The sequence below is a fragment of the Sorex araneus genome, chromosome 4 (genome assembly GCF_027595985.1).
Source record: "Sorex araneus isolate mSorAra2 chromosome 4, mSorAra2.pri, whole genome shotgun sequence".
Classification (NCBI taxonomy): Eukaryota; Metazoa; Chordata; class Mammalia; order Eulipotyphla; family Soricidae; genus Sorex; species Sorex araneus.
Window position 1 is genome coordinate 3,877,717 of NC_073305.1, and position 15,742 is coordinate 3,893,458.

The 15,742-nt window shown below is 42.5% G+C and overlaps 1 pseudogene; it reads left to right on the plus strand.

Annotated features, from left to right (window-relative positions):
• Nucleotides 1-963: 963 nt before the first annotated feature.
• The window catches only part of LOC101542872 (spliceosome-associated protein CWC27 homolog), a 120,617-nt pseudogene continuing 105,838 nt past the window's right edge, over nucleotides 964-15,742 (plus strand).

Sequence of the window (15,742 nt, forward strand, 5' to 3'; positions counted from 1 at the left end):
CTTTCCTCAGTGACGTTATCAAGATAGGTCTCAGATATATGTTCAATAGACAGTGGAGTCAAATTTGTTGACTTCTCTTTCACCATGGCTTATAAAATATCAATTTTCAATGAATTTTTATATGAAAAACTGATTTTTGTCTAAAGCACAGGTACGCCAACAGAAAAGTCTTCTGTATAAAGATATTTTTAGCCTTACCTCTAAGATCAGGTCCAAGAAAAGGTTGCTCGTTCTTGCCACTCATATTCAATATGGTACTGGAAGTGCTCGCCATAGCAATTAGGCAGGAGAAAGATATCAAGGGCATCCAGATAGGGAAGGAAGAAGTCAAGCTCTCACCATTTGCATATGACATACCATGTTTAGAGAACCCTGAAGACTCTCCCAATGAAGCTCCTGGAAATAACAACTGTGTATTATTCGTATTAAAATCAAACACCTTGGGGGGCTCGATAGGAAGATGGTGTTGGTGTGGTGGCGGGGGGCAGAGCTGGCAGAGTGGTGGCAGCTCTCAGTGCTCTGAGCAGCAGGACCAACAGGGTCATACAATTTCCGCATGAATGACTCTAAGTGCCCTTGAAATATTTCCCACAGAAAGAGTGGCTTTAGTGACTTGTGGCGGAGTGGCCCTGGGTGATGACGGCGGTGCCACCTGCTGGTTCTGAGGTGATGGAGCTACCCTGGCTGTTGGTACTCTGGGCCGTGGGCTGCTGCGGTGGCAGAAGTTTAGCATGAATACATCGGGCACTTTGGTCCCTACTTGGCACTTTCGCTGAGCGTGGATCCCAGAATTGAGGGGCGCGCCCCGGTTCCCACCAGGGGACGCCGGCTTGCGCCACTCGCTGCCAGCAGGGCGTCCCTGCTGCCATCTCTTTCCCAGACCCGCCCCCCCTGCAATGCCAGTGCTGCCCACAGCATATTATGGACAAAAAACTCCCTGAGCGCCAACTGTGCAGATGTAGGATGAGGGCAGCATCAGGTTCTGCTGGACTGGAGGCTGGGGCCCACCCAGAGCACCCGAGACACGGCTGCTGCTCCGGCACAGTGCCACTGGCAGGTCAACGCGGACCCCAGGGCGAGGGCATCCGCACCCTGATGGTGCCCTTGGCCTTCCTGACACCTCCACATCACCGCTATGCTTTGGCTGGACTCCAACAACTCCGGACCAAGTTTTCTGAGAAATTAAACTGCCAAAGGTCAGGTTTGGGGGAGTAGCCAATACCCACCTTCCCTTCCCAGCTCATTTATCAGCCTTGCTCCGGAGAAAGAAATCTTGTAAGACATCAAAACTGCAGTAAGTCTCAGACCCGTTTCATGACTAGATAACCTGGGGTACATTGGAGCGGGGGGGGGGGGGAGTTAGCCCAGTGCTGGTCCAAAGAGAGCCAGGCTTTCTCAGAGTCAAGATGGACTATACTCCCCCCTCCAATCACTTCCCTATACTCCTAGAAGCCCCAGACGTCACCCCCCACGAACCAACCACCAGGTAAGCTCTTCTAATGGCTTTGCTTAAGAGACCCATAAATCTCGAGAGAGACCAAAGCCACAGTAAGTCTCAGACCTGCAATGGCTGAACAACCCTGGGGTCCAGTAGAGGGGGCCAGATTAGCCCAGTGCCTCTCCAATGAGAACCCCCAGCAGCCACTTGTACCCACAATCCAAAATTGTTGCCGTGCTCCTGTATGGACTCCAGCATCCCAGGACAGATCTCATAGAGATATTAATCTGCTAAAAATTTGGGTATGTGGATTCTGCCGCTGAAATCTCCTGGTTTCTCTGGGGTCAGGATGGGCTATCATATCCCTCTTCCCTGTAGTTCCAGAAGCCCAGGCAGCCGTGTCCACACCTCAAAGCTATCGCCAGTTAAAAAAGGCTACTCCAGCTCTACCTTCCTGATAAAAGTACTGAACACTGAACAAGCATGAGTTTCTCTTAGTACCTGTATTGCAAACCATGCTGCACAAAAAAGATAGAGAGAAAGAAGAAAGATGCCTGGCAAGGGGTGGGAGGTGGGGGGAGGGAAACTGGGATCATTGGTGATCGGAAATGTACACGGGTAGAAGGATGGGTGTTGGAACATGGTGTGACTGAAACCCTATAATGGACAGGTAGATCATGAACAGCCAATGACCTGCCTCACAGTGATCCAATTAAAAAGAATCAGATACCTTGGAATCAGCTTAACTAAATAAATGAAAGACCCATGTAAAGAAAACTTCAAAATGCTGCTTTCTTCAACAAGTGTTTCTGGGAAAATTGGTCAGGTACATGCAAAATATAAAAATCAAAAGAACACAGTTCTTTCTAATGGCATGCGCAAAAGTCAAATCAAGTTGGATTAAAGAGCTTGATATCAGACCTGGATCCATAAGGTTCATAGAGGGAAAATTTAGGCAGAACTCTCTATGACATCTCACTGAAGCCAAAGGCATTTTCAAGAATGGAACACCAGTGACAAAGCAAGTGGAAGCAAAGATAAACAAAAGAGACAATATTAAATCAAGAAGCTTCTGCACCTCTAAGAAAATTTCCAGGAAACAAATACAGACACAGCATGGGAGAAATTATTTACCCAAAACTCATATGATAAGGGGTTAATATCAAATAGATAGATAGATAGATAGATAGGTAGATAGATACATGCATGTGTATGTGTATGCGTGTAACTGGTAGAACTCTACAAGAAAAAAAATCCAACCCCATCAAAAGTTGGGAGAAGATATGAACAGAAACTTTCTCAAAGAAGAAATAAGAATAAACAAAAGGCACATGTGCAGATGGTGTGCACCCTTGCCATCAAGGATATGCAAAACAGAACAATAATGAGATATACCACAGAGATTGAAACACACCAGAAAGAACAAGAATAACCAGTGCTGGTGCGTATATGGGGAGAAAGGGACTTTCATTTACTGCTGGTGGGAATACCAACTGCTCTAGCCTTTCTGGAAAACAATATAAACATTTTTTAAATCTAGAAATTGACTTCCATTTGACCTAGCAACTCCACTTCTTGGAATATACCCCAAGGTCCCTAAAACAAAATGGAGAAAAGACATTTGCACCCTTCTGGTCCTTGCAGCACCATCCACTGTAGCCAAAATCTAAAAACAACCCGTGTCCAGGAATAGATGACTGGGGACAAAGGGACTATGGCACATAAACAGAATATTACATAGTCATAAGAAATTACAAATCATAAAATTTGCTGCTACCTGGAGGGACCTGGAGAATATTATGCTGAGTAACATTAGTTAGGGAGAGAGAAAGCAACACAGAGTGACCTCTCTCCGATGTGGATATAAAGAAACATAGCACTGTAGCACCGTCGTCCCGTTGTTCATCTATTTGCTCGAGCAGGCACCAGTAATGTCTCCATTGTGAGACTTGTTGTTACTGTTTTTGGCATATCAAATACGCCACGGGTAGCTTGCCAGGCTCTGCCGTGCGGGTGGGATACTCCTGGTAGCTTGCCGGGCACTCTGAGAGGGATGGAGGAATCGAATCTAAGTCGGCTGCGTGGAAGGCAAGAGCTCTACCTGCTGTGCTCTCGCTCCAGTCCAATGCAGAGTATGTTTACTTATTATAAGTCTCCTCAGATCCTTAATGCAAATGGGCATCATGAATTTCCGGTTAGAAGATGGATCATCCCCTATTCATATTTGACTTGGCAAATACAGAAAAGACAGTGGAAGCAAAGAACGTGAAAACTGGTCTTCTTAGGAAACATGCCATTTGAGGGCCTGGGGGACAGGACAGAGCAGGGGCAACATCTCGCGGAAGGAAGCATTAAACTGGAAGGGATGGAGCTGAAAGCTGGTAAAGTGTTGTGGTGTGAAATCTGAGAGCAACAGTGCTGGACGCCACAGAGCAAAACATACAGAGAGATACACATATACACACATACCTATGCATATATCCGTATATACACATATACACACATACCTATGCTTATATCCATATATACACATATACACATACCTATGCATATATGTATATACACATATACACACATACCTATGCTTATATCCATATATACACATATACACATACCTATGCATATACGTATATACATATATACACACATACCTATGAATATACCTATACATATGTAAGTGTATATGTGTGTGTGTGTGTGTGTGTGTGTGATAGAAGCAGGCTGGTGGGAAGGAGCCAAGTGGGTAGTGCGGCACTGGGCACTGGTGAAGCGAGGTAGACACTGGGGAAAGGATTAGTGTTTGAAAATTGTATGGTCAGTGTTGGAAAACTGTATTCCCAAAGCGTAATCATGAATAGCATTGTAATTTTATGATGACAAAAAATAATAAAAAAATAAAATGACACAAAGGATGTTTGTCAGAAATTCATGAAAATTATATACTAAGTTGCATATTTTTGTGAATATGAAACTTCAAGTGACCCCATTGCAGGAGAGAATAACCACAATGCAAGTTCTTTATCTTCTATTTCTTTCCAATCCCTGTGCTTTTGTTTTTTGTTCAAATACAACTGCTTAAATTCAGAATTTATCGTTTCACAGGGATAACTACAAAATCTGTGCCATTATCAAACACACCCCATTCCAGATCACTGAGAAAGTAGCTTTGAACTAAGATAGGTACCCGAGTCCACAGACTTTAGGGCCTGACATCTAACTGAGACACTGGCATTCTCCCCTCTCCTCCCCTCCCCTCCCCTCTTCTCTCCTCCCCTCCCCTCTCCTCTCCTCCCCTTCCCTCCCCTCCCCTCCCTTCCCCTCTTCTATCCTCCCCTCCCCTCCCCTCCCCTCCCCTCCCCTCCCCTCTCCTCTCCTCTCCTCTCCTCTCCTCTCCTCTCCTCTCCTCTCCTCTCCTCTCCTCTCCTCTCCTCTCCTCTCCTCACCTCTCCATCTCTCCCCTCACCATCCCTCTCCTTGCTCACTTCCTCCCCTTTTACTTCCCTCCCCTCTTCATCCCTCCCTTTCCCATCCTCTTACCCCCTTCATGACTCCCTTCCTAGTCCTCTTCCCCCTTTTCTGTCCCCTCTTTCTTCTCCTCCCCCTCTCCTTTCCGTTCTTATTTTTTAAGGTAGTATACCAGCAGTATTCACGGGGTTCTGGAGATCAAACTCAGGGTGGCCACGTGCAAGGCAAGTGCCCTGCCCACTGTGCTATCTCTTTGGCCTTCTTCTTCTTAATGAGATTTTGATCACTGGACATGCTGCCTTTCCCAGGCACCCTTTCTGCTGATGCAATCACGCAGCTAGTTTTGCTCAACGAGATGGAAGCAAAGGTGTATACAATATATCATTTGGGAGAGACTTGCAAATTAGACTAATTTCCTTCATGAATTATGAGACTCATTTCTAAGTTTGCATTTGTGATTTGGGTTTGGATTATGCAAGGTAGCTTTTCAAAACCGTAGCTTTTGATTTTATTTACCAGTACACGTGAGATGAACTCAGATCCAGAACTTCAATCACCCCTGTCCATTTGTCTTCTGAAATAAGAATTCATATTTTCTGAGTTTGCACATTATTCCAGCTTTGCCTTGTATCATTTATTACAACAACTACACGACAATTACTATTCCCTCATTACAATAAATGTCTAAAAGCGCAGGGCTGATGACAAGTTTCAAAGCCAGAATCTTCATGTGCCTAAAATTAAAATCTAATTTTAGAGAATCCTCTTTTCGTTGTGAGAGCCTGTATTTTTAGAAAGTGCCATATAACTCTTACAGTTGGGCTGTGAGTAACAGGACCTTCAAAGCAGTGCTAGACACTAAGGGGTGTGGTCCTCTTGTTTGAGGCGTGCAGTTGGTGAATGAGAAGGCCAGGAAGAACTCCAACCCTCTCAGAAGCTGAATTTCAATCTTCCTTTCCAATCTTTTGCTTTTGGGCCACGCCCAGTGGAGCTCAGAGCTCACTCCTGGGTCTGTAATCAGGAATCACTCCTGGTGGGTCTGGGGGCCCCTGTGTGGTGGTGGGAACAGAACCTGGGTTGGCCACTTCTTTGGTCCTTTTTCCCAATCTTAATTATTATTTCATTTTCTCATTATACTGGTTAAAAACATCTGCATAATCATAATAGAAATGATTTTAGTGGATATTCTTGTCTTATTTAGATCATCAAGTGAGTATCTTTGCACTTACGTTTGAACGGGGTATTAGCTTTGGGATTTTGTAGGTGTCTGTTTCTGGACTGGTTTTTCCTTCCTTACCTACTTGGCTCTAAGGAGATTTTAATTGCATGCAAAATGTGTCACATTCATTTATTTTAAAACTCAAAACTGTTTTGGTGGAATTTCTTTTTTCTTTTTCCATTTTCCTTTTTGCTTTTGGGTCACACCCAGCAATGCTCAGGGGTTCCTCCTGGATAATGCACTGAGGAATTACTTCTGGCGGTGCTCAGGTGGACCATATGGGATGCTGGGAATCGAATCCGGGTCGGCTGCATGCAAGGCAAATGCCCTACTCACTATGCTATCTCTCCAGTGCCTGGTGGAATTTCTTAATATAAAATTAACTGCAAGGGTTTAAAGTGTACCATAGGATGAATTTCTGTTTCCCCTTTGTAATCCATCTTCCTTACAATCTGTTCTCCAATAACCTGTTTCTGGTTACCGCAATTTTGTTTAGCTTTTCCAGAATGTTCTGTAGAGTCATATACTATCTACTCACTTTTTGTTTTTATTTCCCCCTCTCCCCTTACCTTTACGGTTGGGGAGTGGGCTCCAGACGCTGCTCCTTGTAGTGTTTGCCCACACTTGGTGGTCGTGGCCTAGAGTTACATTTACTGTGAGCCCAGAGCTCACACGGGCAGTGACGGGGCACTTTCTGAGTGGGAGTGGTCCTGAGACGGAGCCTGCAGCCTCAGGTGTGCGAAACTTGGATGCTTCACTACAGAGTCACATTCCAGGGTCCAGGGTTTGGACTCATTTAGAGGGTTCCAGGGTTCTTGGTCCTATTTTCCTCTCATGCTGCTTAACATTTTGTGATTTATCTGTTATTTCCAGGTAGAATGATTCATTATTTTGATGACTATTTACTTTTTTTTTCTCCAGCTTTTTGATTTTAGGAATCAAGCATCTGTGACTATTTGTGTGTAAGTCTTTGGACAAAGCCATCTCTGTTATTCAATGCTTAGGAGTAGGAGGGCAAGTCTCTAGGATTGTTGGTCATTTTCTTTTGAACAAAATGCCAACGTCCTTTCCAAGATGGTAGCTACATTTTTGACTTTTCTACTAGCAGCATATGTGAGTTCAAGTTGTCATGTATCTACAACGGTCTTTCACAGGTAAAACTTCTAAATTTCAGGTCATTTAATGAATGTGTTCCACGCATCATTTCTAGTTTCATGTATTTCCCCAAAGATGGATGAGGTAGCATTGTTTCATGTTCTTGCATCAATATATTAATAAACTATAAATATCTGTGGGGTCCCATCCTGTCCAGCAGGGAGGACTCTTTGTGGGACTGAGAAGGGGACGCAGCCGAATGAACAGATGCAGACGCAGAGCCAGAAAGCAGCAAGGAGAAAGAGAGTTTATTCTACTAGCAGCTACTATGTATACTTTTCTGCTGGGGGGAAATGGTGTCTGGACCCACATGCAAATGCAGATTGACATGTCCTTTTGTTACAGGCATAGGCTATTGAGAAACAAATGGTGACCATAGTGGCAACCTTGCTACAAGCCTCTGTTAGAATCAGAGAGCCAGACTGTCTGACTAGGAGATAAGAGCCAGGCTTCTGGCTCCCTACAAATATCTCTCCTATTCACTCTGTCCTGTCCTTTGTCTGTCTTGCCTCTCTCTTCAATGAAGTGGATTTGCCTTTTATAGAAATTTATTTGATTGTTTTTTTTATTTTTAAGTTTTGAGAGTTTTCTCTATTCATGGTATTGCACCTTTAGTTGTCTACATGCAGTAAATTTTCTTGCAATTTGTGACTTGTCCTTTGGTCTGTCAGAGCGTTCTGTTGAAGAACATTTAGATTTCTCTTTTAGAAACCTAATTTTTTAGAAATCTAATCTTTTAGAAATCTAATTTTTAGGCTTTGGGGATATACCTGAGGATGTTCAGGGTTTACTCCTTCCTCCGTGTTCAGAGAACACTCCTTGCTGTGTCTGTGGAAACATGTGGATCTGGGATTGAACCAGAGTTAGTTGTGTGCAAGTCAAACATCTTAATCGCTGAACTACTTGTTTGACCCCAACATTTATCTATTGATGAAGTTAAATTTCTCACCTTTTGTTTTCTTAATTTTTAGGTTTATATATCAAAATTTTGCAAATTCTAAATCTGAAGAGAGTTTATTTTGTGGTTTACTATAGAAGTTTTATAGTTCTGTATTTATATTTAAGACAGATTTATTTTAAGTTAAAGTTTATATGGCATGAGCCAAAGATCTACTTTAATTTTTTATATGGGTCTATTAGGTTGATCCAGTATAATTCATTACAAAGCTTTTCATTTATCTAATGAGTTGCTTTGACACATTTGTCAAAAATCAATTGACACATGTGCAGATCTATTTCTGGGCTTATTCTCATACTCATTAATCTATACTTGTACTTTCAACACCACTGAATTGTTTTGGGTTACTGTAGTTTCAATGTACATGTCTGAAATCACACCAAATCCCCCACATTTGTTCTTTTTTTTAATTTTTATTTTATTGAATCACTATGAAAAAAGTTACAACGCTTTCAGGTTTAAGTCTCAGTCATATAATGATCAAACCCCCATCCCTTCACCAGTGCACATGTTCCACCACCAAGAACCCCAATATACCCCCCTCCCACACCCCCCCCACCTGAGTGGCTAATGATCTTCACTTTATTCTCTCTATACTTTGAATAATTTCAATATTTCAACAGAGAACTCACTATTATTATTTGGAATTTCCCCCCAACAATCGAACCTGCTGAAAAGGCATCATTTGATAATTTGTTTCCCATTGCTGAGAATGAAGATTATATGAGTTTTGGATTTCTGTTATTTTAGCTCAGTTCACAGTCTAGATGCATTTCTATAAGAAGCCGCTGGGTGACAAAATGGGTTAGTAGACCTCCTGGATCGTAGTCTTTAAGGAGCAGAGGGGCCGTTTTCATGCGCGGCTGCTCCGGATCTCATCTGGGAGGAGAGCATGCCAGTTAACACCCCCATCCCATGATCTCCTGCGAGCCACGTCACTGAAAACTCATCCTCTGGGTTGTGAGTTCTAGGAGATGGTGGATGTCATGTCGGTGCTGCTGCTGCCACTGCTGCCACTTCCATCTCCTGCGTAGAGAGAGAGGGTTGAGAGAGAAAATCCTTCCCCCTCCCCAGGCGGCATGGGGTTGTAGCTCAGTTCACAGTCTAGATGCATTTCTATAAGAAGCCGCTGGGTGCCCAAATGAGTTAGTAGACCTCCCGGATCATAGTCTTGAAGGAGCAGAGGGGCCGTTTTCGTGCGCAGCTGCTCCGGATCCCTCATCTGGGCAGAGAGTTGCCATCTTTGTTCTTTTAACAAATTTAAATAACTAATGAAGTTAGGTCCAGTGCACACTGTAATATCATGTGTGTTTGTGTGTTTGTGTGTGTGTATGTGTGTGTTATTATGTGCGAAGCAGGTTGACAGGGATTAAACGCATGGTTTGATACTTTCCTCATTGAGATTCCTCCTTGATATCATTTTACCATTTTTTAAAGGTAAACAGGTAGGATTTTGTATTGGGATTATACTGAGCACATGGATCAATTTTAAGCAAAAATATACGAAAAATATTTGGTCATCATCACATAAACTGGGTGTAGGAATTTAAATTTTTCTTTCATATATATGTGATTTTCAGAAAGATAACAGGGAAATGTTTTTGCTAGATTTATTCATCGTAGTGTTTTATGGACACTATGACATTTTAAATAGAGCACTTCTTACCCTCATTACATTTACCTTTGTTTTCTTGTTCCTGTTTTGTGTAAATGCCTTATCCCATGTTGTACTAGGCACAAAAGCAGTTGTCTTATCTCTTCTTATTTGTGCTTGTAACTCTTGAGAGTTTGTTTTCCTGGTTTAGCTTATGGTCTTGGTTCTCTGATGGTCTGAAAAAAATAATGATTTTTATAAACTATTATTATTAGACTCGGACAATGTTTTCTTTGGTGTTTGTATCCAAATAAATAAAGTAAAGATAAATTCTAATTTTTATTGTATTTTCCCCCCAGTGCTTTATAAGATTTTTGGTAATAGGTTATTTAATATCATTTGATTATGATATCAATATATCAGCATCATAATATAAAGATTTGTTTATTTGTGGGGGCACACCCAGCAGGTCTCAGGGCTTAATCCTATCTCTGTGCTCAGAAATAACTCCTGGCAGGGCTTAGTGGACTAAATGTGGTGTCAGAGGGCAAACCTGCGTTCACATGTACAAGGCAAGTACCCTCCATGCTACACTATCCCTCTGACTCCAATTATTTTCTATATTTTTAGTAATTTCAATTATTTTTAGGATTTTAATAATTTTTCTCTATATACGTTTTTTAAGTTTTTTTCCTTTCTAACTTAATTTAAACCCCATTGTTTAGAAAGTTGTTCATAATACAGTTTTTCAGGGCATTCAATATTTCAACACCAATTCCACCACCAATGTGACCTTCCTCTACCATTTTCCACTAGTTTTCCACCCTTGACCCCTTAGCAGTCACAAAATAACTTATTTTATGTTTCTTGATATAACAAAATGGTAAATGGCACTGCCAGAAAGTAGTTCCGTAAAAGGAGTTTTATAAACAGTTAATATCTCACAGTGGTGTTACAAAGGCGTCGAGGACCCATGGAGCTGTTTGTTGCTACTTGAGCCTTCCATGTCATTATTTTGCTTATTGAGCTGAGTGGGCGTCTCTGCAACTTTTCCCATCAAATTTGCTGTGCTCTTACGGGCTGTCAGGATTGTGGAATTTGGGGTGTCCTACATGGCCTTGCCCTCCAGGAACGGTAGGACTGGAAAGGCTTGGCATCTCTTGAGATTAGTTGTGAAGCTGGGATGTTTATACGTTGGAGGATGTGGGTGCAGGTGTGACTGCTGGGACTCAGGCACTGCGGGGTGGGGGGAAGCTGCCTGCCCCTGTCCCCTTTCAGAAGGCCCCAGAGTTGTCAGCCTAAAGACTGAAGTACCTGGGTGTTTCCTCAGCTTGGTACCTGTTCTAAGATTTGTCATTTATTCAGTTTTGTACCCTTTTCCTCCTTGATCTTATTACTCTTTTAAATGTGGGTAGCAGTTTCTTTTTCTACAAGTTTTGTATGTTTTATCTCATGTTGAAGTTGTGTTGTTGGGTGCATGCATATTTGGAATTGCTATACCTTCTGATGAACTGACCTTTGTAAATGGCCAGCTCACCGTGGCGTATTCGACATGCCAAATACAGTAACAATAACAGGTCTCATTCGCCTGACCCTGAAAAGAGCCTCCAATTGCTGGGAAAAACAAGTAAGGAGAGGCTGCTAAAATTTCAGGGCTGGGACGAATGGAGACATTACTGGCGCCCGCTTGAGTAAATCAATGAATAATGGAATGGCAGTGATACGGTGAAACAGAAATGATGAAATGTTCTCTATGACCAGCAAAACCTCTAGCCTGGTAGTCTGATTTGTCTCTGATTAATCTGGCTCCAAGTTGATTTTATTTTTCTGATTGGTGTTTCTATGACATCTTTTCTTCTTCTTCTTAGTTCAGAACTTGGGCATACCTTTCCTGATTCTATTAGAGAAACAGAACCAGGAAGACAGCGGTTAAACATCCGGATTTTGTCTCTGGGGCACCAAATTCTTGGGATTTTGTTGCCCCCAAAGCTCTTTCCTTGTCTTTCTCTATCTAACCAGACATTCATTTAGGTCCTAGATTGTAACGGGCTCTCAGCTGCAATTTGGGAAAATATTGATACAAATGGAAACTCCATCCAGAAGTGTTTCACAGACTTTGACATTTACACAGAGTTCTGTTGGCACAAAGACAAGGTCAAGCCATTTTGCTGAGGTTGGGGCAGCACCTCTGTTTCCCATCGACTCTGGAAACTCTTTCCTGCCTTGATTGGCAGCCTCGCCCCTGCACACCCCCTCCCCCCCCCCCCCCATCAAGAACTGACAGGGAAACCCACAGCAGCCAGAGAGGATTCTTTCGTTTTATTTCTTGTAGGTTATGTTAACCAAGTGCGCGGAGGGGAAAAAATGCTGAAGTTTATTATGTCATACCTCCACACATATTCGCATGGCGCAGACAGGTTTAAATTAGTTGGGGTATAATTTAGCCACAGGCACTTACTCTGCTCTGAAATGGAAGGCCTAGCCATACGTCTGAAATGAAAAGGAAAAATAGATAGTTCTTTAAAGAGTAAATACAGCCTTACTCCAGCTTCATAAATCAGGCGTGAGAGAGGCAGTCATTAATTTTGGCCCTATTAAGTGTGTTTAGTAAGCAGACTATAAAATCACATAATTACTATGTAGGCTAAGGATATTTAATAACTACATTATACGTCGTTATTATGCTATACGGTATGGAGTAGATTTCATTTTCATTCTGAGGATTAGCTTTTCCCCCACACTAATAAATTAATGAGCTGGTTCTTTATTGATTCAGCCATTGTTTTCTCTCAGTTTTGGGAACTGTAACAATTTAATTTTGATTATTGTTACTCAATAGTGTTGTCACACTCTCATATTTCTGAGTTTGTAAGACTGGAAGAAGCCTTGGGCTACTTTCCCTTGAATAATTTTCTGTTTTCATTGTCACTTGTGTTCCGAACTGCTGGCCATTTGCATTACTCAGTCCTGAGTGAGCTTAGGAGACTAGGAACTGCATTTCCGTCTTGTGTTACATTTCTTGCTTGCATCTATAAAATCTGGTGCCACATTATATTCCAGGAAAAGCCACAGAAAGTCCTTCAGCACTTTCCAATAATAGTATTTCATTGTGCAGGCTTTTAAATTCTGTTTATAACCCCCATCCTGAGGGGCTTCGGTGATCAATATTGCATTCAACCCAAAGCAACCATCCCTTCATTAATTGTTAAACTTTAATTTGTTAAAAAACAAAATGAATCCCATTTTAACAAAGCCTTTTATCATATGCCTCATGTAGATAAACATGACCCTTGCTCTTAGCAGAGTCAAAAATAACCAAGAATGGCCATTTCAGATCACGGGAATTAGACAAAGATCAACTTTTCAAAGGATACCCAGGTGAAGCAGGCAGAAGCAGTTATGGAATTTGCAAACTGAGAACAGGGGACCTGAGGAAGAGTGATAAGAGTTTGGGTGGGGGTGAGTATTATATTATTATTATTATTATTTGGGGTCACACCTGGCGATGCTCAGAGGTTACTCCTGGCTTTGCACTCAGGAATTACCCCTGGCGGTGCTCAGGGGACCATATGGGATGTGGGAATTGAACCTGGGTCAGCAGCGTGCAAGGCAAACGCCCTACCCGCTGTGCTATTGCTCCAGCCCGGGAGTGGTTATTAAGAGGGGACATCTGGTAACAAGGGCAGGAGCCAGGGGCCTTGGGAGCCTCGGTGCTCTTGAGAAAGGGTACTTGACAAATCTAAACACAGCCAGCAAGACTGAAAGCGAGAGATCCAAAGACAGCCGTGAAGCATCAGAGTGTGCGTGCCAAGGAGGCAGGCCCGGTGGAGGGAACCTGGGGAAGGGGAGTTGACACTGGTGGTGACATTGGTGCTGGGACATAGTATGCTTGGAAGTCGATCATGAATAACTTTGTAAACCATGGCTCCTTAATAAGAAATTAACCCAACAGATTATACACAGGAGCATTTAAGCGCCCACCCCACCCTGAGGATGCTGTTAAGGCAAGAGCAGGGGTGGGGGAGGCAGGAGCATGAACTCAGGAGAAAGGATTCCAGCTCCTTAGGATGCTGGGGGTTCCGTGAGAAGGAGGAACCATCCACTGGCCTCAGGAGAAAAGTCTCAGGGAGGGGATGGCCCAAAGACTGTGGCCGAGGGAGAGAGGCCGAGGCGGGACTTGGGAGAAGCAAGCCAGCTGTAGGGAGTCTTCAAGGGCAGGCAAAGACTCTGCCTTTAGCAAGTAAAAGCCTAATTCGAAGCTTGAAAAATTGATACTTGGTTCATGTGTTTGTGGGCCTGAACAATTCCCACATATTGTCTTAAAATATGCAACGTCACTTCCTTACCTCTTCAATATTATGCGCTGCCTGGTAGGAAGGGAAAAAAGCATCCCTTCCTTCCTTCCTTCTTTCTTTCCTTCCTTCCTTTCTTCCTTCCTTCCTTCCTTCCTTCCTTCCTTCCTTCCTTCCTTCCTTCCTTCCTTCCTTCCTTCCTTCCTTCCTTCCTTCCTTCCTTCCTTCCTATATACTACTTCAAAACCATAAATATTTTAAGATAGATCATCTAATTGATTGGTTTTTTGAAAGGTTCAAACTTTTGAACTAAGTAGACTTGCTGATTCCAATGGAATGATAAAACCACTTGCTCTTTGAAACCAACAGACAGAAATGAAGTCAGGACCAGAGAGACAGTACAGCAAGTAAGGTGCTTGTCTTGAACATGGCTGACCTGGGTTCAATGCCTCGCACCACGTATGGTCCCCTGAGTTTGGCCAGGATAGATCTCTGAGCACAAAGCCAGGAGTAAACTTTGAGCAGAACTGGGTTTGGCAAAACAAAAGAAAGAAAAAAGAGGTCAATGATATGCTTATTTGTGTATTTATATGTACATTTGTTTAGACATATTATGATACATCACTGTATCACTGTCGTCCCATTGCTCATCGGTTTGCTAGAGTGGGCATCAGTAATATCTCCATTCGTCCCTGTTGCATTCAGGGTCAGGGGAATGAAGCCCATTATTGTTACTGTTTTTGGCATATCTAATATGCCACGGGTAGCTTGCCAGGCTCTGCTGTGGGAGATTCTGCATCGCTCTCTTCTGGGAGTTTGGTTTTATAGTCTCTGGGTCTTGGCTATTGATGAGATTACATGGCGCCAGGGGCAGTTTGTGGGTGTGACTGCCAAGCTACTGGAAAACTGGGATCTGGGGGGAGGAGGCCCAATCCCGATCTGAGCAGGCTTGGAAATCTCAACCCCGGGTCCCGCATACCTGAGTTCCTCTGACAGTTCCTTCATGTGTGAGGCTCATCTGAGTGTGTGGAGAGTGGCCTTGAGCATGGCTGTGGCTGGGTTCTGGAGGTTTTCAGCTGTAGGATCTCTGCTGGGGGCGGGGAGGGAAACTCGACTGCCCCCCTCTGAAGGGATCCTGGTGAAGACAGCCTGGTGTGGGGGCAGGAGAGTCTATGGCCATGCCACTCTGAACACACACTATCTCGTCTGATTTGATCTGATCAGTATGATACATATGTAACATATGTACATGTTTATACATGTAAAATATAGTATATATTCTATAAACATATGCTGAATACCATATATTCATTGATAAATATAAATATATATCCATTGATAAATATAAGTATACATAAATAAAAATATATAAAGACACTTTTATAATATAAACATACTTTTATGTAAGGGCACATGATTTTTAAACATACATTTATTATAATTTTGTATTTGGTCTTCATAGGGGAAAACTTCTTTCACTTAGAAATTTTTTTCCTAATGCATATCTAAGAAAAAACTTTTTGATTATGATAAAAAGATTGTAATTATTATTTTTGATAGTATTTTATAACTTTATTGGTCATAAATACAGATATACACATAAATAAATGATAGAGTGATT